This window comes from Haematobia irritans, chromosome 5, assembly GCF_050003625.1.
Source record: "Haematobia irritans isolate KBUSLIRL chromosome 5, ASM5000362v1, whole genome shotgun sequence".
Taxonomy (NCBI): Eukaryota; Metazoa; Arthropoda; class Insecta; order Diptera; family Muscidae; genus Haematobia; species Haematobia irritans.
The window spans coordinates 154,862,767-154,886,806 of record NC_134401.1 but is presented as its reverse complement, the minus strand read 5'-3'; the positions used below and the strand labels follow the sequence as shown (position 1 = coordinate 154,886,806).

Genomic DNA, 24,040 nt, shown 5'->3' with positions numbered 1-24,040 from the left:
TTGATAAGATTTTTTATAGAAATAAAATTTTGACAAAATTTTTTATAGAAATAAAATTTTGAGAAAATCTTTTATAGAAAGAACATTTTGATATAAGTTTTTATAGAAATAAAATTTTGATAAGATTTTTTATAGAAATAAAATTTTGACAAAATTTTTTATAGAAATAAAATTTTGATAAAATTTTTTATAGACATAAAATGTTTTATAGAAATAAAATTTTCAAAATGTTCGCAAAATTTTCTATAGAAATAAAATTTTCGCAAAATTTTCTATAGAAATAAAATTTTGAGAAAATTTTCTAATGAAATAAAATTTTGACAAAATTTTCTATAGAAATAAAATCTTGACAAAATTTTCTATAGAAATAAAATTTCGCAAAATGAGTAAAAAAATGTCTTCAAATAATTTAAAAAATATTTAAAACAATTTTACCCCATATATTTTGCCCATCATTTGTCCATAGGGTTTTATCTGCTTTGAGTGTTTCTTACGGAAGTCTTTATAGTCATTATAGTGACCATGATTTTTGGAGCATTTGGTCTAGGTTTCATACAACATAACACCCACCCTAAAGAGTAACAATGTACTGTATCTAGTTTTTATTCTTGTCACAAATTGAATTGTTTAATTATAACAATTATTATTATTTTGTTTGTTTGTTTTTTTTTTATTAACCATAAGGTAAAGTAAACTGACCACAAAATGTTTGACAATGAGGTAATATTTTTATAGGGTAGTTGCCAAAATACAATTGATGATCTCTTTTTGTTTTTGTTTAATGGCCTATTATACTGGTATTCCATTGGGGGCTACGAGTAAGACATCTAGGGCATTTATTTTATTATTTTCAGAGTATTGAATAGCTTGGAAAATCTATACCACCCATCCTATTGTGGGAAAAATGTCAACAAACCATATAATTAAATAATTGTTAATGACAATTTATTATCAAGAAAAAAAAAATACAAGGAAAAAATACAATAGGAAGTATTTATTCATAGAGGCAATTATTATAGAATTCCGTGGTACAAGGGGGGTAGGTAAACAAATCCACAAGTCCCAGCAGTGGCGACATTGAATTGCCAATAAATAAAGATTCATTATCGTGAATCTTAATACGTGATTGAATAATGGAGATTACAGTTTGAGTCGATGCCTGATAACCTCGTCATTGACTAGCCCAGGTCAATATAAACTTTAGCCAAGTTTATTGCTCTATTCAAGATTACATTGGAATACCACAAATCTCTTTTTGCATATTTCTCACATCTCTACATACTTTGTATACACTTTCATTTTCTTTACAAAAACATTTTTTCTATGATTTCAATCTTAAGTCTTGGAAATTATAATAATACAAATGCAAAACCACTTCGGAGTAACCATATAAACTGCAGCCAAGTTTTCAATACGTATAATATGGGCTAAAATAAAATTTAAGCCTATGAATGTTTTGGCATCAACTCTTCACCTTTTTCACTTTTTTTTTTTTTTTTTGGAGTTTTTTCTTTCCAGACTCTATGTCTGGTCTATGTTTCTATACGAAATGTCATGACATGGAAAATGAATCTTAATTTGAATTCAAATTTAAATGTGATTAAAACCGTTATAGAATATAATTAACTATGATAGATGGGGGCTAAAAGCCATCTATGACTTCAAACTCATGTGGCTATGAATGAATTTTTTTTGGTATGAATGAAATGGTTGGCTCGATTATATGCTTGTTCAGTCAACAGTTGTATGCAGGGGCATATAAAATCAAATAAAAACCAATAAAAAACACCGATCAGTTAAGATTCGTTTTAAGAAAATAGATAACACTCTTCATAAATAATATCGAAATCGAAACGAGGAGAAACCCAAGCCAAAGAACCTTCTCGACACTCTACACAGAATGACTAATGAATATAATTTGCAGTGCTAGATAAAATTTGGAGGAAATCGAAATTCGTGAAAACTTTATTTCTATAGAAAATGTTGTTAAAATTTTATTTCTATAAAAATTTTGACAAAATTTTATTTCTGTAGAAAAAAAAATTTTTTCTATAGAAAATTCTGTCAAAATTTTATTTCTATAGAAATTTTATTTTTGCAGAAAATTTTGTCAACATTTTCTTTCTATAGAAAATTTTGTCAACATTTTATTTCTACAGAAAATTTTGTCAAAATTTTATTGATATAGAAAATTTTATCAAAATTTTATTTCCATAGAAAATTCGGTGAAAACTTTATTTCTAGGTAAATTTTGTCAACATTTTCTTTCTATAAAAAATTTTGTCAAAATTTTATTTATGCAGAAAATATTGTCAATATTTCATTTCTATAGAAAATTTTGTAAAAATTTTATTTCTACAAAAAAAATTATCGAAATTTTACTTCAACAGAAAATGTTGTCAAAATTTATTTCTATAGAAAATTTCATCGAAATTTTACTTCTACAGAAAATTTTGTCTACATTTTATTTCTACAGAAAATTTTATTTCTATATTGAACATTTTGTCAAGATTTTATTTATATAGAAAAAAAAAATATTTCTAGAGAAAATTTTGACAAAATTTTATTTCTAGAGAAAATTTTGTCAAAATTTTATTTCTATAGAAAATTTTGTCACAATTTTATTCCTGGAGAAAATTTAGTCAAAACTTTATTTCTAGAGAAAATTTTGTCAAAATTTTATTTCTAGAGAAAATTTTGTCAAAATATTATTTCCATAGAACATTTTGTGAAAATTTTATTTCTATAGAAAATTTTGTCAAAATTTTATTTGTTGTTTCGATCTCAGCTTTAAAACCATTGCGTTGACTAAACTACAAGAGTAGAAATTTGTGATTTTTTTTTATTTTTCTAGAAAATTTTGTCAAAATTTTATTTTTAGAGAAAATTTTTTTCTAGAGAAAATGTTGTCAAAATATTATTTCTGGGGAAAATTTTACTTCTATAGAAAATTTTGTCAAAATTTTATTTCTATAGAAAATTTTGTCAAAATTTTATTTCTATAGAAAATTTTGTCAAAATTTTATTTTTAGAGAAAATGTTGTCAAAATATTATTTCTAGAGAAAATTTTATTTCTATAGAAAATTTTGTCAAAAATTCATTTCTATAGAAAATTTTCTTTCTATAGAAAATTTTGTCAAAATTTTATTTCTATAGAAAATTTTATAAAAATTTTTGTTCTATAGAAAATTTTTTAAATATTTTATTTCTACAAAAAATTTCATCGAAATTTTACTTATACTGAAAATGTTATCAAAATTTATTTCTATAGAAAATTTCATCGAAATTTTATTTCTAGAGAAAATTTTGTCAAAATTTTAGTTCTATAAAAGATTTCATCGAAATTTTATTTCTAGAAAAAATTTTGTCAAAATTTTATTTCTGGAGAAAATTTTGTCAAAATTGTATTTGTATAGAAAATTTTATCAAAATTTTATTTGTATAGAAAATTTTGTCAAAATATTATTTCTATAGAACATTTTGTCAAAATTTTATTTCTATAGAAAATGTTGTCAAAATTTTATTTTTTGTTTCGATCTCAGCTTTAAAACCATTGCGTTGACTAAACTACAAGAGTAGAAATTTGTGAATTTTTTTATTTTTATAGAAAATTTTGTCAAAATTTTATTTTTAGAGAAAAATTTTTTCTAGAGAAAATTTTGTCAAAATATTATTTCTAGAGAAAATTTTATTTCTATAGAAAATTTTGTCAAAATTTTATGTCTATAGAAAATTTTGTCAAAATTTTATTTCTATAGAAAATTTTGTCAAAATTTTATTTCTATAGAAAATTTTGTCAAAATTTTATTTCTATAGAAAATTTTGTCAAAACTTCATTTCTATAGAAAATTTTTTAAAAATTTTATTTCTACAAAAAATTTTATCGAAATTTTACTTCTACAGAAAATGTTGTCAAAATTTATTTCTATAGAAAATTTCATCGAAGTTTTATTTCTAGAGAAAATGTTGTCAAAATTTTAGTTCTATAGAAAATTTCATCGAAATTTTATTTCTAGAGAAAATTTTGTCAAAATTTCAGTTCTATAGAAAATGTTGTGAAAATTTTATTTCTATAGAAAATTTTGTCAAAATTTTATTTCTAGAGAAAATTATTTCAAGATTTTATTTCTGGAGAAAATTTTGTCAACATTTTATTTTTACGGAAAATTTTGTCAAAAATTTATTTCTATAGAAAGTTTACAGTGGGAGAAAAGATGATTCAATTTGTAAGAGGAAATTTCCCAAATGTTTTCTCCATAAGGAGTTAGCATAAAGGGCCCAAAATTGAGTTATCTCTCCCAGCCAGATCTATACTAAAGGCTGTGGAAAGGTTCATTCGCCCGAACCGAAACATGTACAGTCCAGGCGTGTATAGATTTGTATCTGGCGTTTTCTTTTCAATGACTCTATTAACCATGTTCCTTAATCTATATCTCTCCATAAAGCTCGAATAATAATTGTATAATTAGATATAATGCATTTGGACGTCAATTGCCTGTTTCGGTATCAGGCTAACATGTAATATAATAAAATTGTATTTCTGTAGAAAATTTTGTCAAAATTTTATTTGTTGTTTTGATCTCAGCTTTAAAACCATTGCGTTGACTAAACTACAAGAGTAGAAATTTGTGAATTTTTTTTATTTTTATAGAAAATTTTGTCAAAATATTATTTCTGTAGAAATGTTTTTTCTAGAGAAAATTTTTTCAAAATTTTATTTCTGGAGAAAATTTTGTCAAAATTGTAGTTGTATAGAAAATTTTGTCAAAATTTTATTTCTATAGAAAATTTTGACAAAATTTTATTTCTATAGAAAATTTTGACAAAATTTTATTTCTATAAAAAATTTCATCCAAATTTTCTTTCTATATAAAAGTTGTGTCAAAATTTTATTTCTATTGAAAATTTTGTCAAAATTTTATTTCTATAAAAAATTTCATCCAAATTTTCTTTCTATAGAAAAATTGTGTCCAAATTTTCTTTCTATAGAAAAATTTGTCAAAATTTTATTTCTATAGAAAATTTTATGAAAATTTTCTTTCTAAAGAAATTTTTGTCAAAATTTAATTTCTATTGAAAACTTCCCCAAATATTTATATCGATATAAAATTTCCTCAATTTTTTTTTACTTACTGCATTAGACGAGACCTACACGTAGATAATTTAATTTAAACAAGAAACCCATAGACACATAAAATTTTACTATAATAAACCCCCACACTTCCACCATATCACTTTAAAATTGATTGTATGCTGATGATTATGATCTTCCAGATCGCAATGAAATTTATGATGATGATCATTATCGTCATCACTACCAATGCCATTCTTCCCATCACTAAACCAGCATGTAACAGAGGAACATTTGATTGACTTCAACAACAAGTGTTAGTAACACTTTCGTTGCCATTTCTCTGTGACTGAAAAATTTCCTTTGCCTCAGGCAGTCTAAGCCATAGCTGCTGCATCATTTTCAATTTAACACTCACGGGTGTTGGATATGGGTATATGAAGATTTCAGTTAGCTGTACAGGTTATGGTAGTAGGTACTTGGCTCTATTTTTTTTTTTTTGCCTTTGTTTGTCTGCTTGCAAATTTTTTTTTCTAACATAGGATTACGCCTGAGAGCATTCGGTAATTGTAATTGCCTAGCTTCTTTTATGGTTGAAAGTATGATGCTGGCTTTGACTATGCTCTATGCTCGACGAACTACAAGACCGAAGTGGAAAATTGACAGATAGGCGAAATTTCAAGATTTTACATAGTTTTCGTTGATTTCTGGTATAAATGTTTGTCAACACTTGGGTGTTGGAACAAAATTTTACGATAATCAATAGAAATTTAGAAAATCAATTACTTTTAATAAATTTTGTCGAAATTTAATTTCTATCGAAAATTTTGTCGAAATTTAATTTCTATAAAAAAAAAATCCGTCGAAATTTAATTTCTATAGATAACTTTGTCAAAATTTTATTTTTCACAGAAAATTTCGTCAAAATTTTAGTTTTATTGGACATTGTTTTGTTCTATAAAATTTTCCTAGAATTTTTATTTCAATGGAAAATTTTGTTTCTGTAGATTCTGTCGAAATTTTGATATCTATAGAAAATTTCTTCGAAATTCCATTTCAATAGAAAATGTCATCGCAAATTTTATTTTCATAGAAAATTTCGTTGAAATTTTATTGATATACAAAATTTCATTAAAATTTTCTATAAAAATTTTCGTTAAAATTTTATTTCCATAGAAAATTTCGTCGAAATTTTAGTTTTATGGGAAATTGTTTTGTTCTATAAAATTTTCCTAGAATTTTTATTTCAATGGAAAATTTTGTCAAATTTTTTTTCTGAAGATTCTGTCGTAATTGTGATATAGAAAATTCCTTCAAAATTTTGTTGCAATGGAAAAGTTCTTAGAAATTTCATTTCAATAGAAAAATTTTATTTTCATAGAAAGTTTCGTTGAAATGTTATAGCTATACAAAATTTTATTGAAATTTTCTATAAAAATTTTCGTCGAAATTTTATTTCTATAGAAAATTTCGTCGAAAATTTGTTTCTATAGAAAATTTGGTAGAAATTTTATTTCTATAGAAAATTTCGTCGAAAATGTATTTCTATAGAAAATTTCGTCGAAAATGTATTTCTATAGAAAATTTCGTCGAAATTTTATTTCTATAGAAAATTTCGTCGAATTTTTATTTCTATAAAAAATTCCGTCGAAATTTTATTTCTATAGAAAATATCGTCGAAATTGTATTTCTATAGAAAATTTCGTCGAAATTTTATTTCAATAGAAAATTTCCTCGAAATTCTATTTCTATAGAAAATTTCCTCGAAATTTTATGTCAAAAATTTCGTCGAAAACTTATTTCTATAAAAAATTTCGTCGAAATTTTATTTCTATAAAAAATTTCGTCGAAATTTTATTTCCGTAGAAAGTTTTGTCCAAATTTTATTTCTATAGAAAATTTCGTCGAAATTTTGTTTCTATAGAAAATTTCGTCGAAATTTTATTTCTATAGAAAATTTCGTTGAAATTTTATTTCTATCGAAAATTTCCTCGAAGTTTTATTTCTATAGAAAATTTCGTCGAAATTTTATTTTATTTCTATAGAAAATTTCGTCGAAATTTTATTTCTATAGAAAATTTCCTCAAAATTTTGTTTCTATAGAAAATTTCGTCGAAATTTTCTTTCTATAGAAAATGTCGTCATAATATTATTTCTATAAGAAATCCCAGAGTTTTTATTTCTATTGAAAATTTTTATTTCTACAGAAAATTTTCTTGAAATTTTATTTCTATAAAAAATTTCGTTGAAATTGCATTTCTATAGAAAATTTCCTCGAAATTTTATTTCTATATACAAGTTCGTCAACATTTTATTTCTATAGAAAATTAATTATAATCGCCTGTTTCAATGTCAGGCTAACATGAAAAATAAGAAATTTTATTTCTATAGAAAAATTCGTCGAAATTTTATTATTTCTATAGGAATTTTCGACGAAATTTTATTTCAACAAAAAATTTCTTCGAAATCTTGTTTCAATAGAAAATTTCGTCGAAATTTTATTTCTATAGAAAATTTCGTCGAAATTTTATTTCTATAAAAATTCGTCGAAATTTTATTATTTCTATACAAATTTTCGACGAAATTTTATTTCAACAGAAAATTTCGTCGAAATTTTATTTCTATAGAAAATTTCGTCGAAATTTTTATTTCTACAGAAAATTTCGTCGAAATTTTATTTTTATAGAAAATTTCGTCGAAATTTTATTTCTATAGAAAATTTCGTCGAAATTTTATTTCTATAAAAAATTTCCTCAAAATCTTATTTCTATAGACAATTTCGTCGAAATTTTATTTCTATAGAAAATATCGTCGAAATTTTATTTCTATAGAAAATTTCGTCGAAATTTTATTTCTACAAAAAATTTCTTTGAAATTTCATTTCTATAAAAATTTTCGTCGAAATTTTACTTCTATAGAAAATTTCGCCGAAATTGTATTTCTATAGAAAATTTCGTCGAAATTTTATTTCTTTAGAAAATTTCGTCGAAATTGTATTTCTATAGAAAATTTCATCGAAATTGTATTTCTATAGAAAATTTCATCGAAATTGTATTTCTATAGAAAATTTCATCGAAATTTTATTTCTATAGAAAATTTCGTCGAAATTTTATTTCTATAGAAAATTCCGCAGAAATTTTATTTCTATAGAAAATTTCGTCAAATTTTATTTCTATAGAAAATTTCGTCAAAATTTTATTTCTATAGAAAATTTCGTTGAAATTTTATTTCTATAGAAAATTTTGTCGGAATTTTCTTTCTATAGAAAATGTCGTCGTAATATTATTTCTATAAGAAATCCCAGAGTTTTTATTTCTATTGAAAATTTTGATTTCTACAGAAATTTTTCTTGTAATTTTATTTCTTCAACATTTTATTTCTTCAACATTTTATTTCTATAGAAAATTTCGTCGAAATTTTATTTCTCCTTAATTTACAATTAATTATAATCGGCTGTTTCAATGTCAGGCTAACATGAAAAATAAGAAATGTTATTTCTATAGAAAAATTCATCAAAATTGTATTTCTATAGAAAACATCGTCGAAATTTTATTATTTCTATAGAAATTTTCGTCGAAATTTTATTTCAACAGAAAATTTCTTCGAAATTTTGTTTCAATAGAAAATTTTGTCAAAATTTCATTTCAATAGAAAATTTCAACGAAACTTTATTTCTAAAGAAAATTTCATCGAAATATTGATTTTAGAGAAAATTTCCTCCATATATTGTTTTTAGGGAAAATTTCCTCAAAATGTTATTTCTATAGAAAATTTGATGGAAATTTTATTTCTATTTAAAATTTGTTCGAAATTTTATTTCTATAGATTTTTTTCAAATTTTATTTCTACAGAAAATTTCGTCGAAATTTTATTTCTATAGAAAATTTTGTCACAATTGTATTTCTATAGAAAATTTTGTCAAAAATTTATTTCTATAGAAAATTTCGTCGAAATTTTATTTCTATAAAAAATTTCGTCGAAATTTTATTTCTTTAGAAAATTTCGTCGAAATTTTATTTATTTGGAAAATTTCGTCAAAATTTTTTTGTTTAATTTTGGCAGACAATTTCATCGAAATTTTACTTCTATAGAAAATTTCCTTCTATAGGAAATTTAACTTTTTCTATCTTCCCATGTAACATACAATATAGCCAGCCATTTCCCAACGACATCGACACAAACCAAGATAAAAACTATCTACGCATTCCAAATGAAAACGAAATTGTTGTAATATTTTGGGGCAACATATAATTTGAGAAGAGGAAAGTCTTTCCTTTCATAGTTTTCCATTTACTGGCAATGTTTAGATATCAAAACCCCATTTTAACAACATGGAAATGAGTTTTGCTTGTAACTGAAATAAACCTGTCTAGAGATTCACAACGGCTGCTGTTTAACGACAAAATCAATCGATTGTTTATAGCCACTGTCATAGTTTATCAGAGGCCATATATTAAAATATTGGTCACGATAGTGGGAATATGACACTAATTCCTTCACCATCTCCAAACGATAAAAACTCCCCACATTTGTTTGCCAGATGCAAATGTGTATTGAAAATAAGCTTTTAATTATTTTTATTACAAACATTTGAATAAATTTTCATATGTTTGTTTGTAGTTTTGAAAAACACCATGACCGACCATTTGATGGAAATGGTCATTGATGATGTCAAAGCATAACCGTTTAACGTTTTGTCCATTTTAGCATCCACGTGATTTCATGGTTTATGGTGTCTCGGTTATATTATTGGATCCAAACACATTCCCAATTCCCGATGAGAATATGTGTCAAATGTTTTTGATTATTTTTTGTTTTTTTTTTTTTTTTTTCAAACTTTCGGTTTTAAAGGCCGTTTTTATAATTACTGTTAGTATCAAGGTTTATTTCAAATTTTTTGCCAGTTTTGCAAAATATTTTTTTACAATCTTTGATAGCTGTTTAACTCCTCCCTTCATTTTTTGCAGGTATGTACGATTATCAAATATGGACTATTATGAAATTATTAATTTGTTTTAGGTAAGTCTTATAATATTTTGCTGTAATACACATTTGAGACTTAGTTTAAATATTTTGTTAAGAAAATTTTTGTTGCAAAATATTTCGACATTTCAAAATGTTCAACCAAATGTTATTCGTATAAAAAGTTTAGAAATACTTCATAAACATTTATAGCAAAAATTACCAAAAATTTGTTCGAGTAAAATATTTCGTCTGAAACTTATTACTATACAACATTTCGCAAGAAAAAATATTTTTATGTTTATAGAAATATTTTTATAGAAACTTTTGTCAAAATTTTATTTTATATAAAATTTTGTCAAAATTTTATTTCTATAGAAAATTTTGTCAACATTTTATTCCTCTAGAAAATGTTGTCAAAATTTTATTTGTATAGAAAATTTTATCTGTATAGAAAATTTTGTCAAAATTTTATTTCTATAGAAAATTTTGTCAAAATTTTATTTTTATAGAAAATTTTGTCAAAATTTTATTTCTATAGAAAATTTTCAACCAAATGTTATTCGTATAAAAAGTTTAGAAATACTTCATAAACATTTATAGCAAAAATTACCAAAAATTTGTTCGAGTAAAATATTTCGTCTGAAACTTATTACTATACAAAATTTCGCAAAAAAAAATTATTTTTATGTTTAAAGAAATATTTTTATAGAAACTTCTGTCAAAATTTTATTTTATATAAAATTTTGTCAAAATTTTATTTCTATAGAAAATTTTGTCAAAATTTTATTCCTATAGAAAATTTTGTCAAAATTTTATTTGTATAGAAAATTCTGTCAAAATTTTATTTGTATAGAAAAATGTATTTGTATAGAAAATTTTGTCAAAATTTTATTTGTATAGAAAATGTTGTCAAAATTTTATTTCTATAGAAAATTTTGTCAAAATTTCATTTCTATAGAAAATTTTGTCAAATTTGATTTCTATAGAAAATTTTGTCAAAATTTTATTTCTATAGAAAATTGTGTCAAAATTTTATTTCTATAGAAAATTTTGTCAAAATTTTATTGCTATAGAAAATTTTGTCAAAATTTTATTTCTATAAAAAATTTTGTCAAATTTTTTTTTTCTATAAAAAATTTTGTCAAAATTTCATTTCTATAGAAAATTTTGTCAAAATTTTATTTCTATAGAAAATTTTGTCAAAATTTTATTTCTAAGAAAATTTTGTCAAAATTTTATTTCTATAAAAAATTTTGTCAAAATTTTAGTTCTATAGACAATTTTGTCAAAATTTTATTTCTATAGACAATTTTGTCAAAATTTTATTTCTATCTACAATTTTGTCAAAATTTTATTTCTATAGACGATTTTGTCAAAATTTTATTTCTATAGACAATTTTGTCAAAATTTTATTTCTATCTACAATTTTGTCAAAATTTTATTTCTATAGACGATTTTGTCAAAATTTTATTTCTATAGACAATTTTGTCAAAATTTTATTTCTATAGAAAATTTTGTCAAAACTATTTCTATAAAAAATTTCAAAATTTTATTCCTTTAAAAAATTTTGTCAAAATTTTATATCTATAGAAAAGTTTGCCATTTTTATACCCTTCACCACTACTGTGGTACAGGGTATAATAAGTTTGTGCATTTGTATGTAACGCCAAGAAGGAAAAGTCTGAGACCCATCGTTTAGTATACCGATCGTCTTAGAATTAAATTCTGAGTCGATTTAGCGATGTCCGTCTGTCTGTCTGTCTGTCTGTCTGTCTGTCTGTCTGTCCGTCTGTCTGTCTGTTGATGTATTTTTGTGTGCAAAGTACAGCTCGCAGTTTTAGTCCGATTGTCCTAAAATTTGGTATAGGGTCCTGTTTCGGCTCAAAGACGATCCCTATTGATTTTGGAAAAAATCGGTTCAGATTTAGATATAGCTGCCATATATATTTTTCACCGATCTGGTCATAATTGGCGTGTATATCAACCGATCTTCCTCAAATTTCGTACATCCGAATATTTTATGAGTCTCGAAAAACTTGCAAAATATCAGCAAAATCGGTTCAGATTTAGATATAGCTCCCATATATAGCTTTCGCCCGATTTACACTCATTTGCCCACAGAGACCAATTTTTTGCTCCGATTTACTTGAAATTTTGCACAGGGAGTAGAATTAGCATTGTAGCTATGCGTGCCAAATTTGGTCGAAATCGGTTCAGATTTAGATATACCTCCCATATATATGTTTTTCTGATTTCGACAAAAATGGTCAAAATACCAACATTTTCCTTGTAAAATCGCCACTGCTTAGTCGAAAAGTTGTAACAATGACTCTAATTTTCCTAAACTTCTAATACATATATATCGAGCGATAAATCATAAATAAACTTTTTCGAAGATTCCTTAAAATTGCTTCAGATTTAAACGTTTCCCATATTTTTTTACTAACATTGTGTTCCACCCTAGTGCACTAGCCGACTTAAATTTTGAGTCTATAGATTTTGTAGAAGTCTATCAAATTCTTCCAGATCGAGTGATATTTAAATGTATGTATTTGGGACAATATATAGCCCCCAACACATTTGACGGATGTGATATGGTATCGAAAATTTAGATCTACAAAGTGGTGCAGGGTATAATATAGTCGGCCCCGCCCGACTTTAGACTTTCCTTACTGGTTTTCTATAGAAAATTTTATCTACTTTGATTCGATAGAAAATTTTGGCAAAATTTTATTTCTATAGAAAATTTTGTCGAAATTTTATTTCTATATAAATTTTTTTCAATTGTTTATTTCTGTAGAAAGTTTTGTCAAATTTTATTTCTATAGAAAATTTTGTCAAAATTTTAGTTCTACCAAAAATTTTGTCAAAATTTTATTTCCATAAAAAATTTTGTCAAATGTTATTTGTATAGATTTTTTTTTCAAATGTTTATTTCTATATAAAATTTTGTCAAAATTTTATTTCTATAGAAAATTTTGTCAAAATTTTATTTCTAAGAAAATTTTGTCAAAATTGTAGTTCTACAAAAATTTTGTCAAAATTGTATTTCATAGAAAATTTTGTCAAAATTTTATTTCCATAAAAAATTTTGTCGAAATTTTATTTCTATAGAATTTTTTTTCAATTGTTTATTTCTGTAGAAAATTTTGTCAAAATTTTATTTGTATAGAAAATTTTGTCAAAATTTTATTCATATAGAAAATTTTGTCAAAATTTTATTTGTATAGAAAATTTTGTCAAAATTTTATTTGTATAGAAAATTTTGTCAAAAGTTTATTTGTATAGAAAATTTTGTCAACATTTTATTTCTATAGACAATTTTGTCAAAATTTTATTTTTATAAACAATTTTGTCAAAAGTTTATTTCTATAGATAATTTTATCAAAATATTATTTCTATAAAAAAATTTGTCAAAATTTTATTTCTATAAAAAATTTTGTCAAAATTTTATTTCTATTGAACATTTTGTTAAAATTTCATTTCTATAGAAGATTTTATCAAAATTTTATTTCTATAGAACATTTTGTTAAAATTTCATTTCTATAGAAGATTTTATCAAAATTTTATTTCTATAGAAAATATTGTCAAAATTTCATTTCTATAGAAAATTTTGTCAAAATTGTATTTCTATAGAAAATTTTGTAAAAATTTTATTTCTATAGAAAATGTTGACAAAATTTTATTTCTATTGAAAATTTTGACAAAATTTTCAATAGAAATAAAAAATTTGTCACAATTTGATTTCTATAGAAAATTTTGTCAAAATTTTATTTTTATAGAAAATTTTGTAAAAATTTTATTTTGTTTATTTCTATATAAAATTGTTTATTTCTATATAAAATTTTGTCAAAATTTTGTTTCTATAGAAAATTTTGTCAAAATTTTATTTCTAAGAAAATTTTGTCAAAATTGTAGTTCTACAAAAATTTTGTCAAAATTGTATTTCATAGAAAATTTTGTCAAAATTTTATTTCCATAAAAAATTTTGTCGAAATTTTATTTCTATAGAATTTTTTTTTCAATTGTTTATTTCTGTAGAAAATTTTGTCAAAATTTTATTTGTATAGAAAATTTTGTCAAAATTTTATTCATATAGAAAATTTTGTCAAAATTTTATTGGTATAGAAAATTTTGTCAAAATTTTATTTGTATAGAAAATTTTGTCAAAAGTTTATTTGTATAGAAAATTTTGTCAACATTTTATTTCTATAGACAATTTTGTCAAAATTTTATTTTTATAAACAATTTTGTCAATAGTTTATTTCTATAGATAATTTTATCAAAATATTATTTCTATAAAAAAATTTGTCAAAATTTTATTTCTATAAAAAATTTTGTCAAAATTTTATTTCTATTGAACATTTTGTTAAAATTTCATTTCTATAGAAGATTTTATCAAAATTTTATTTCTATAGAACATTTTGTTAAAATTTCATTTCTATAGAAGATTTTATCAAAATTTTATTTCTATAGAAAATATTGTCAAAATTTCATTTCTATAGAAAATTTTGTCAAAATTGTATTTCTATAGAAAATTTTGTAAAAATTTTATTTCTATAGAAAATGTTGACAAAATTTTATTTCTATTGAAAATTTTGACAAAATTTTCAATAGAAATAAAAAATTTGTCACAATTTGATTTCTATAGAAAATTTTGTCAAAATTTTATTTTTATAGAAAATTTTGTAAAAATTTTATTTCGATAGAAAATTTGTCACAATTTTATTTCTATAGAAAATTTTGTCACAATTTTATTTCTATAGAAAATTTTGTAAAAATTGTATTTCTACAGTTAAATTAGAAATTCCAGAGCAATACAAACTCTACAACAATTGCGGCTGTTATCAATCAATGTAACATAAGCCCCAAATGTTTATAATAACCCTTACATTACTAAGGGAATGTAGGAATTGATTAATTGTTTCTACAAGTTGAGCTACACAAAAAAACACTACAAAATATATTTATTTAGGATTATATCATATTCAAGCTAAAGTCCACAATGGCTTAACTATTAAAAAATGTGTAATGATATAACAAACTAATTAAAATAAAATAAGACGATAACTCCATAACATTGTTGAAATCGATGATACTGATTTATCAGTTTTATAGAGTATTGATTTTGATGTCCTTAACATTTAGTAGACGAAGTTGATTTTAATAAATATATCATGATTTATAGTTATATATATGATATATATTTAGCCAAAATTAACTATTGAAGAATTCGATTTTTTTATTTACGAAAATCTTGTTTTGTATTTGATTTTAATACCAACATTTATTTAAATTTGTCTTTGATACACAAAGCGGGGTTTTTAACAAGCAAATTGTTAAATATTCCCTAATTATATCCCCGTCGATTAACATCACTTACATCATTTTACACTTTAGCCAACAATATGCATCATAATTTATAAAGATGATTAGTCACCATGGTATTTATGGACTTTTGTTTTTACAATCGATACCATCAGCTCTATTTTTCAAACACTTTTCAATAGCCAGTAAGATCGGAATGCATCAGAAACCAAACAATTTATCTCTACTATCGCCATGACAGTGAAAAAATCTGTAATTATTTGTGAACCCAATGCATCTATTGTATGAGCACAATTTCCATTCCAAAAGAAAATGTTCTTTTAATATAACTAAAAGATCAATCTGTCAGATTACTCGCATTTATGGTTTTGTTTTATTATAAAATATTCTAAGTGAGCCTAAAAAATATCGGGCTGTCTGTCAATATACTTAACCTATATCAAATATTTGATACAGAAGAGCCTTCATCAGTTCTCCTTAAATAAGATTAAATTAAATTAAATTGAATTAAATTAAATTAAATTAAATTAAATTAAATTAAATTAAATTAAATTAAATTAAATTAAATTAAATTAAATTAAATTAAATTAAATTAAATTAAATTAAATTAAATTAAATTAAATTAAATTAAATTAAATTAAATTAAATTAAATTAAATTAAATTAAATTAAATTAAATTAAATTAAATTAAATTAAATTAAATTAAATTAAATTAAATTAAATTAAATTAAATTAAATTAAATTAAATTAAATTAAATTAAATTAAATTAAATTAAATTAAATTAAATTAAATTAAATTAAATTAAATTAAATTAAATTAAATTAAATTAAATTAAATTAAATTAAATTAAATTAAATTAAATTAAATTAAATTAAATTAAATTAAATTAAATTAAATTAAATTAAATTAAATTAAATTAAATTAAATTAAATTAAATTAAATTAAATTAAATTAAATTAAATTAAATTAAATTAAATTAAATTAAATTAAATTAAATTAAATTAAATTAAATTAAATTAAATTAAATTAAATTAAATTAAATTAAATTAAATTAAATTAAATTAAATTAAATTAAATTAAATTAAATTAAATTAAATTAAATTAAATTAAATTAAATTAAATTAAATTAAATTAAATTAAATTAAATTAAATTAAATTAAATTAAATTAAATTAAATTAAATTAAATTAAATTAAATTAAATTAAATTAAATTAAATTAAATTAAATTAAATTAAATTAAATTAAATTAAATTAAATTAAATTAAATTAAATTAAATTAAATTAAATTAAATTAAATTAAATTAAATTAAATTAAATTAAATTAAATTAAATTAAATTAAATTAAATTAAATTAAATTAAATTAAATTAAATTAAATTAAATTAAATTAAATTAAATTAAATTAAATTAAATTAAATTAAATTAAATTAAATTAAATTAAATTAAATTAAATTAAATTAAATTAAATTAAATTAAATTAAATTAAATTAAATTAAATTAAATTAAATTAAATTAAATTAAATTAAATTAAATTAAATTAAATTAAATTAAATTAAATTAAATTAAATTAAATTAAATTAAATTAAATTAAATTAAATTAAATTAAATTAAATTAAATTAAATTAAATTAAATTAAATTAAATTAAATTAAATTAAATTAAATTAAATTAAATTAAATTAAATTAAATTAAATTAAATTAAATTAAATTAAATTAAATTAAATTAAATTAAATTAAATTAAATTAAATTAAATTAAATTAAATTAAATTAAATTAAATTAAATTAAATTAAATTAAATTAAATTAAATTAAATTAAATTAAATTAAATTAAATTAAATTAAATTAAATTAAATTAAATTAAATTAAATTAAATTAAATTAAATTAAATTAAATTAAATTAAATTAAATTAAATTAAATTAAATTAAATTAAATTAAATTAAATTAAATTAAATTAAATTAAATTAAATTAAATTAAATTAAATTAAATTAAATTAAATTAAATTAAATTAAATTAAATTAAATTAAATTAAATTAAATTAAATTAAATTAAATTAAATTAAATTAAATTAAATTAAATTAAATTAAATTAAATTAAATTAAATTAAATTAAATTAAATTAAATTAAATTAAATTAAATTAAATTAAATTAAATTAAATTAAATTAAATTAAATTAAATTAAATTAAATTAAATTAAATTAAATTAAATTAAATTAAATTAAATTAAATTAAATTAAATTAAATTAAATTAAATTAAATTAAATTAAATTAAATTAAATTAAATTAAATTAAATTAAATTAAATTAAATTAAATTAAATTAAATTAAATTAAATTAAATTAAATTAAATTAAATTAAATTAAATTAAATTAAATTAAATTAAATTAAATTAAATTAAATTAAATTAAATTAAATTAAATTAAATTAAATTAAATTAAATTAAATTAAATTAAATTAAATTAAATTAAATTAAATTAAATTAAATTAAATTAAATTAAATTAAATTAAATTAAATTAAATTAAATTAAATTAAATTAAATTAAATTAAATTAAATTAAATTAAATTAAATTAAATTAAATTAAATTAAATTAAATTAAATTAAATTAAATTAAATTAAATTAAATTAAATTAAATTAAATTAAATTAAATTAAATTAAATTAAATTAAATTAAATTAAATTAAATTAAATTAAATTAAATTAAATTAAATTAAATTAAATTAAATTAAATTAAATTAAATTAAATTAAATTAAATTAAATTAAATTAAATTAAATTAAATTAAATTAAATTAAATTAAATTAAATTAAATTAAATTAAATTAAATTAAATTAAATTAAATTAAATTAAATTAAATTAAATTAAATTAAATTAAATTAAATTAAATTAAATTAAATTAAATTAAATTAAATTAAATTAAATTAAATTAAATTAAATTAAATTAAATTAAATTAAATTAAATTAAATTAAATTAAATTAAATTAAATTAAATTAAATTAAATTAAATTAAATTAAATTAAATTAAATTAAATTAAATTAAATTAAATTAAATTAAATTAAATTAAATTAAATTAAATTAAATTAAATTAAATTAAATTAAATTAAATTAAATTAAATTAAATTAAATTAAATTAAATTAAATTAAATTAAATTAAATTAAATTAAATTAAATTAAATTAAATTAAATTAAATTAAATTAAATTAAATTAAATTAAATTAAATTAAATTAAATTAAATTAAATTAAATTAAATTAAATTAAATTAAATTAAATTAAATTAAATTAAATTAAATTAAATTAAATTAAATTAAATTAAATTAAATTAAATTAAATTAAATTAAATTAAATTAAATTAAATTAAATTAAATTAAATTAAATTAAATTAAATTAAATTAAATTAAATTAAATTAAATTAAATTAAATTAAATTAAATTAAATTAAATTAAATTAAATTAAATTAAATTAAATTAAATTAAATTAAATTAAATTAAATTAAATTAAATTAAATTAAATTAAATTAAATTAAATTAAATTAAATTAAATTAAATTAAATTAAATTAAATTAAATTAAATTAAATTAAATTAAATTAAATTAAATTAAATTAAATTAAATTAAATTAAATTAAATTAAATTAAATTAAATTAAATTAAATTAAATTAAATTAAATTAAATTAAATTAAATTAAATTAAATTAAATTAAATTAAATTAAATTAAATTAAATTAAATTAAATTAAATTAAATTAAATTAAATTAAATTAAATTAAATTAAATTAAATTAAATTAAATTAAATTAAATTAAATTAAATTAAATTAAATTAAATTAAATTAAATTAAATTAAATTAAATTAAATTAAATTAAATTAAATTAAATTAAATTAAATTAAATTAAATTAAATTAAATTAAATTAAATTAAATTAAATTAAATTAAATTAAATTAAATTAAATTAAATTAAATTAAATTAAATTAAATTAAATTAAATTAAATTAAATTAAATTAAATTAAATTAAATTAAATTAAATTAAATTAAATTAAATTAAATTAAATTAAATTAAATTAAATTAAATTAAATTAAATTAAATTAAATTAAATTAAATTAAATTAAATTAAATTAAATTAAATTAAATTAAATTAAATTGAAATAAAATGAAATGAAATGAAATGAAATGAAATGAAATGATATGATATGATATGATATGATATGATATGATATGATATGATATGATATGATATGATATGATATGATATGATATGATATGATATGATATGATATGATATGATATGATATGATATGATATGATATGATATGATATGATATGATATGATATGATATGATATGATATGATATGATATGATATGATATGATATGATATGATATGATATGATATGATATGATATGATATGATATGATATGATATGATATGATATGATATGATATGATATGATATGATATGATATGATATGATATGATATGATATGATATGATATGATATGATATGATATGATATGATATGATATGATATGATATGATATGATATGATATGATATGATATGATATGATATGATATGATATGATATGATATGATATGATATGATATGATATGATATGATATGATATGATATGATATGATATGATATGATATGATATGATATGATATGATATGATATGATATGATATGATATGATATGATATGATATGATATGATATGATATGATATGATATGATATGATATGATATGATATGATATGATATGATATGATATGATATGATATGATATGATATGATATGATATGATATGATATGATATGATATGATATGATATGATATGATATGATATGATATGATATGATATGATATAATATGATATGATATGATATGATATGATATGATATGATATGATATGATATGATATGATGTGATATGATATGATATGATATGATATGATATGATATCATATATGATGTGATATGATATGATATATGATATGATATGATAGAAAATTTTATTTCTATAGAAATTTTATTTGTATACAAAGTTTTGTCAAAATTTTATTTCTATAGAAAATATTCTCAAAATTTTATTTCTATAGAAAATTTTCTCAAAATTTTATTTCTATAGAAAATTTTGTCAAAATTTTATTTCTATACAAAATTTTTGTCAAAATTTTATTTCTATAGAAAATTTTCTCACAATTTTATTTCTTTAGAAAATTTTGTCTAATTTTTTTTTTCCATAGAAATTTTAGTAAAAATTTTATTTCCATGGAAATTTTAGTCAAAATATTATTTCCATAGAGATTTTTATCAAAATTTTATTTCTATAGAAAATTTTATTTCCATATGTCAATATTTTATTTCCATAGAAAATTTTGTTAAAAGTTTACTTCTATAGAAAATTTTGTCAAAATTTTATTTCTATAGAAAATTTTGTCAACATTTTATTTCTATACGAAATTTTCTCAAAATTTTATTTCTATAGAAAGCTTCTCAAAATGTTATTCCATAGAAAATTTTCGCAAAATGTTATTACTATAGAAAATTTCTCAAAATATTATTTCTTTAGAAAAATTTCTCAATATTTTATTTCTATAGAAAATTTTCTCAACATTTTATATATACACAAAATTTTGTCAAAATTTTATTTCCATAGAAAATTTGTCAAAATTTTATTCCTATAAAAAATTTTGTCAAAATTTTATGTCTGTAGAAGAATTTCTCAAAATATTATTTCTGTAGAAAATTTTCTCAAAACTTTATTTGCATAGAAAATTTTGTAAAATTTTTATTTCTATAGAAAATTTCTGAAAATATTATTTCTTTAGAAAATTTTCTCAATATTTTATTTCTATAGAAAATTTTCTCAACATTTTATTTATACACAAAATTTTGGCAAAATTTTATTTCCATAGAAAATTTTGTCAAAATTTTATTTCTATAGAAAATTTTGTCAAAATTGTATTTCTATAGAAAATTTTGTCAAAATGTTATTTATATAGAAAATTTTGTCAAAATGTTATTTCTATAGAAGAATTTCTCAAAATATTATTTCTATAGAAAATTTTCTCAAAATTTTATTTCTATAGAAAATTTTGTCACAATTTTATTTCTATGGAAAATTTTGTTAAATTTTTATTTCTATAGAAGAATTTCTCAAAATATTATTTCTATAGAAAATTTTCTTAAAATTTTATTTCTATAGAAAATTTCTCAAAATGTTATTTCTATAGAAAATTTTCTCAAAATTTTATTACTATAGAAAATTTCTCAAAATATTATTTCTTTAGAAAATTTTCGCAATAGAAAATTTTCTCAACATTTTATTTATACACAAAATTTTGCTAAATTTTATTTCTATAGAATTTTGTCAAAATTTTCTTTCCACAGAAGTTTTAGTCAAAATTTTATTTCCACAGAAATGTTAGTCGAAATTTTATTTCCACAGAAATTTTAATCAAAATTTTATTTCCATAGAAAATTTTGTCAATATTTTATTTCCAATTTTGACAAAATTTTATTTCCATAGAAAATTTTGACAAAATTTTATTAAACTGTGTTGATATGATATGAGACCCTTTGGTCCCAAGTCTCCCCCTATCTACGGTCCCTCCTCCCTCCCTTATATATCAAATTTTGACAACATTTTAGTAAACTATGTTGATATGATATGAGACTCTTTGGTCCCAAATCTCCCCCTATCTACGGTCCCTCCTCCCTTCCTAATAAATCAAATTCGAGTGCTGCATAGTCCGCTAAAAAATTCCCAGCTTAGTACCTCAGTCTTCATGAACTCCATTCGGGAAACTATTCAATAAAAACAAATTCCCTAAACAAAACTAAGCTTGACTTAAGTTTGAATACAACCTGTTGACTTCGAACTTCATACCAAATGTAATACAGCATGTGTGATCATAGCAAAGCGATATACTACACTATGTTAGCCAAGTTGGTTACCATAAACAAACAGTTTTAGACGAACTTTTGACGGTAAAACAACGCTTGAACGGATAAACTAAAAATCTTTAACCAGAGAGAGAGCGTTACTCTTTTTTTGTGAGGCAACGGAATGCCCCTATGATCGATGTATAAAAAAACCCATGGACTCAAAACAAACGGGCGTGCGCAAATGAATCTTCTCTGGTAGCGGTAGTGCAACAGTAAAAAAAGTAAATTCAACAAAAAAAAAATAAGAAAATGTGAAAATGACCAAAACACAAAAACAACAACAGCAGCAATAATAATAATAGTAGTTGAAAGTTGCTACCATTAAAGCGTAAAAACTATAAACAATTGCTTGTCCATCCGTCTGTCGATTGTGGAGTAGCTGTATTTCTGGGCAAACCCGAATGGACAACAATCGCCTGTTGATCGATCGATTATGATGTTGGCTCTCCCAGACAGCCGGCTGGTAAAGTGATCATCAAACGGAACTGGAGTTACCCATTATTGTGTTTGTTTGGTAGTTTTTTTTATATAACTATGCAAAAAAATAAATATGTAGTGGATTGAAAATTGTAAACAAAAAAAAAAACAACGAAATTTAAACGAAGCATAACCGAAAGCCATACAAATACAATAACCGAATATTCGAATTTATTGAATCGAAATCATCGAAATATAACTGAAGTCAAAAAATAATAATGTAGTGCAATAAAAAAGTAAACAAAATATGAAAGTAACAACCTTATTATTGTTGTCTGTGCATTGTATTGTTTCCCCTCTTGAAGGTTAAATTTTGTTCGCTTTGAGACTTGAAAAAAAACAAGAAGAAAAAAGGAAAACCTGAAATAACCATCACCCAAGTGATTTACATTTTAATGGCCTATTAACTTAAATGTGTCAAATAAAAGTTGTTTGCTTGATGCACTCTAATAAAGAAGATATCATTTTTGTTATGTATTTAAAATAAGTGTGAACAAAATGCATGCTCAAGGAATTATCACCAAAATGGATTAAATTTTAGCTGTCATTGTTGGTATGGAATATTATGAATGGTTACATTTCAATATCAAAGCTGACAAAGTAATACCATGACATGGTCAATTTGGTACTCAAACTTAGGAAATAAAAAAAATGAAGCTGAAGCAGTCAGTTCGGCAGAGTGAAGTTATCCTCTATCATTGAAGAAGTGGCATACAAAAAGTGTCATTAATAATAAGAGAGACAGTATAATATTCGGCATTATAATTGAAAATTTATTAGAAATATAACAAAAAATGTAGCACAAATTCTAGAAAGTGTGGCTTTTCGTTGCACAAAAATGCCGTTCAACCATATAAGAGGATTATCGAAGCTATGCCGAATACGGCAGGATCCCCATGACAACGGGTCCTAGACACGGTTGCCACAGTTGGTAAAATTCTACCAAAATTGGTAGATTTTATACTGTTTGGTAGATTGATGGAATTCTTGATGTTTTGGTAGATCTTGCAAATTATTCCTCTTCAACTAAGAGCTACTTCATAAAATTTCTATAGAAACAAAATTTTCACAAAATTTTCTATAGAAATAAAATTTTGACAAAATTTTCTATAGAAATAAAATTTTGACAAAATTTTCTATAGAAAAAAATGATGAAATAAAATGTTAGCAAAATTTTCTATAGAAATAAAATTTTGACAAAATATCCTATAGAAATAAAATTTTGACAAAATTTTCTATAGAAATAAAATTTTGACAAAA

General features: G+C 19.9%; 1 protein-coding gene across 11 annotated transcripts in view; it reads left to right on the top strand.

Moving 5' to 3' along the window:
• Positions 1–24,040, top strand: part of LOC142240706 (guanine nucleotide exchange factor DBS) — a 381,804-nt gene that overhangs the window by 260,364 nt on the left and 97,400 nt on the right. The window contains exon 1 of one of the 11 annotated variants that reach the window (XM_075312408.1): positions 22,333–23,333. The exons of 8 other annotated variants lie outside the window; for them this stretch is intronic. The gene's annotated coding sequence lies outside the window, so the exon portion shown is untranslated. Of the gene's footprint in view, positions 1–22,332; positions 23,334–24,040 lie in introns of those variants that run through there. 2 more of the 11 variants (XM_075312406.1, XM_075312407.1) reach the window with 2 other exon arrangements.